This window comes from Priapulus caudatus, unplaced genomic scaffold (genome assembly GCF_000485595.1).
Source record: "Priapulus caudatus unplaced genomic scaffold, Priapulus_caudatus-5.0.1 Scaffold4184, whole genome shotgun sequence".
In the NCBI taxonomy this organism is placed as follows: Eukaryota; Metazoa; Priapulida; class Priapulimorpha; order Priapulimorphida; family Priapulidae; genus Priapulus; species Priapulus caudatus.
Window position 1 is genome coordinate 4,494 of NW_014581245.1, and position 3,345 is coordinate 7,838.

A 3,345-nucleotide genomic window follows, 5' to 3' on the forward strand; every position below is an offset into this window, starting at 1 on the left:
TGTGTATATGCACGTGTTTATGTGTTTGTATGTGTTTCGCTTACATGTATGTGTATCAAGAGTCCATAATAGAGTCCAGATAAATAGAGAACTTTCACTATTTGGACTGTAGAGAAAATTATGGATTCTTGATGTGTATACATGTGTGTGTATGTTTGTACATGTACGTGTTGGAGGGTGCCGAGTTGAGAATAGAAGGTTGTGGATGATCGATCGGACATGGTCCGTCATGGTCGTCGCAGCGAGCGAACCGGATGTAAATATGAAATGTTCATCGTTTGTGCGGTGTGGTGGGCAGTCACCACATATATGTCCCCTCCCTCCTCGTGTTGCCCTTCTCTCCTCGTGTTGCCCTTCCCTCCCCTAGCTCTCCTCCTCCCTCTGCTACTGCTCCTCCCCAGGTGGTCTCTCCCTCTGCTACTGCTCCTCCCCAGGTGGTATCCTCCCTCTGCTACTGCTCCTCCCCAGGTGGTATCCTCCCTCTGCTACTACTCCTCCCCAGGTGATATCCTCCCTCTGCTACTGCTCCTCCCCAGGTGGTATCCTCCCTCTGCTACTGCTCCTCCCCAGGAGGTATCCTCCCTCTGCTACTGCTCCTCCCCAGGTGGTATCCTCCCTCTGCTAGTGCTCCTCATCAGGTGGTATCCTCCCTCTGCTACTGCTCCTCCCCAGGTGATGACAACCTCCACTTTTCCTCGTGCTGTAGGGGGGAGGGGGAGGGGGGGTGGAGGAGGAGGGACTTGTGTTTGTTGTTTAGGTGGTGTTCACAGGGAGCGTTAGATAAGAGTTTTCCGCGAAGGGCATTTGTAGGGCATTGTTGTTGTTTGTTGTTGTTGTTGTTGTTTGTGAAAGATTGATTGATCGTTGATGATCGCACGTGTGTGTTGTGAATAATAATAGTTGCCGATATCTCGATCGACGCGTTCTCGCTAATATGGCGGTTCGTATTCGAATAAGCGGTTGTGATTCGCGGGTGCTCTTTTGATCTTGATGACGTCATCAGTTCGTGACCGACGCCGTCCGGCTGGTGGCGCCCTCTATATGCAAGCTGCGAGTGGTGCTGTGCGCGTCGACCGTCCATGTTTTTGGCATTGTGCCAACGAAAGTTCTTGCCGCGTACAACGTTGCCATGGCACCGGCTTCATACTTTCTTACTTTCATAAGGTGTTGTCGTCGCGTTCATTCACGTCGCATATATATTTTTCTAGAGACCTTTCGTGAGTTCGAAGCGGGGAGATTGAGGGGCTTGGGGAGTTTAGGGGGGTTTAGCCGTCCAGCAACGAAGACCGAGATAAACAGATGAACAGCTGTAAACAGATGAACAGCTGTAAACAGATGAACAGTTGTAAACAGATGAACAGCTGTAAACAGATGAACAGCTGTAAACAGATGAACAGCTGTAAACAGATGAACAGCTGTAAACAGATGAACAGCTGTAAACAGATGAACAGTTGTAAACAGATAAACAGTTGTAAACAGATAAACAGCTGTAAACAGATAAACAGCTGTAAACAGATGAACAGCTGTAAACAGATGAACAGCTGTAAACAGATGAACAGCTGTAAACAGATGAACAGTTGTAAACAGATGAACAAGAGAGCAAGTATGATGGAATATATGTATATATATAGGAAGAGAGAAAGAGCGCGCGAGAGGGAGAGGGAGAGGGAGAGGGAGAGGAAGAGAGAGAGATGTTACAGGTCGTTCGGTCCCTGGACGATAAGTGTACATTGTCTCGGATGTTTTGCTCACGCGAGATGCTGGTAGTGGTTAACACCGACGACGATGATGTAATAGAAGGCAGACGAAGTGTCGAACGAGAGGTAATACATCGGAAAAATTTGGAAGTTTGACTGGATTCGTTTGCGAGACGTTGATGTCTCGGTAACGCGTATATCTAATATACGCGTGCAGCTAGAAATCGTTAGGCTGGTCTCGTAAGGGGGGCTCTAGTTACGCTCATAGGGTCTATGTCTCCCTGGGTACTGCCGGAACGTACCCTGGGTACGGTCCGGTATACCGGAACGTACCCTGGTGAACATCTAATATGGTTAGAGTTAAGGAGTAGGCGTAGGCGACTCGCCTAGACCGCGTTAGTGGAGTAAGGCGAAGGTTAACGGCCGGCATATTATGATAGTACCAGGGTACGTGTCCGAAGTATACCGGACCGTACAAGGCCAGGGTACGTTCCGGCAGTACCCAGGGAGACATAGACCCTGGCAGCTCTAGTTACTGTGTACTATCCTAGACTACAGTGCTACTATGTTGTATTGCAATAATGACTGTATAGTCACTGAAAGAAGTAGTTCCAGGCGCCATACCGAGACGCCGTTTTGTATCGTCCGTAATATGTATTTTTGTTTTACACGGTTTAGCGTATATTACTACCACACGATGCCTAAAATTATATGTAGCCTGTTCGATTGGTTGTACTATATAAATATATATGGGTGCGCGCGCGTGCCTGTGCGTGCGCGTGCGCGTGTTTCATTTATAATAGCAAATAAAAATGTGTAACGAAATGTGTTGTTTTAGCGAGCTTTGTTTATTTGTGTTCGATTCGTAATTTGTGAACCGCTCTGAAAAAATGAGTCGGAATTAAGTCGCTTGTAGAGATTTTTCTCTAATAATATAATAATCAATAATAATAATATATAATGTAAATACACGGTAGAGCATTAATTTAATCGATTTTTCATTTTTGATTAATTTGAATAGAAAACGCGATATTTTTACTTGGCGAAGTGATCGATATAACGTTCAAGTTTAACATTTTGTAAACCCTATCCCTCACAAACGCGCAACCGGAGTTAGATGGCGCATATGATATGACTACTAGGTCACTATTAATTAATTAAATTTTTTTTTTTTAGGTTTAGGGTTAGGGTTTAGGTTAGGTTTAGGGTTTAGGTTAGGGTTTAGGGTTTTTTTTTTTTAAGTGGCCTAGTGTCATATCCTAAGTGTCTAGTATAAGTCATATCAAATATCGCAATCTACTGCCGTGCTCACAAACCTGTCTAGAATCTCGTAAAATAATGAGAGAAAATGCTGAAATGAACTCCATTATCAAGCCGTGCTTACTCGGGGAACCCTCGATAAGATGATATGATATATTACAGGGCCGTAGTGGCCGCCACGGCAGCACGGCACTGCCGTGGCACTATTTAAATAAATCTGGAATGTGATATCTTAATATGACAAATGTGCCTATTCAAATTCAAGACTATCAAAACCATACAGATGTACATACGCTGAAAGTATAAATGCAGATCTGAAATAGGCTTATTTCCATATTATGTACTGATAGTATATACAATTTTTGTAAATAATGTTTATTAGTTATCC

At 44.4% G+C, this 3,345-nt stretch overlaps 1 long non-coding RNA gene across 1 annotated transcript; it reads left to right on the top strand.

Moving 5' to 3' along the window:
• The first annotated feature begins 6 nt into the window (after window positions 1-6).
• On the top strand, window positions 7-2,522 carry LOC106819719. Its single transcript, XR_001395484.1, has 2 exons — window positions 7-2,034; window positions 2,182-2,522. It is a non-coding gene; the product is annotated as an uncharacterized LOC106819719 (long non-coding RNA).
• The last annotated feature ends 823 nt before the right edge of the window (window positions 2,523-3,345 follow it).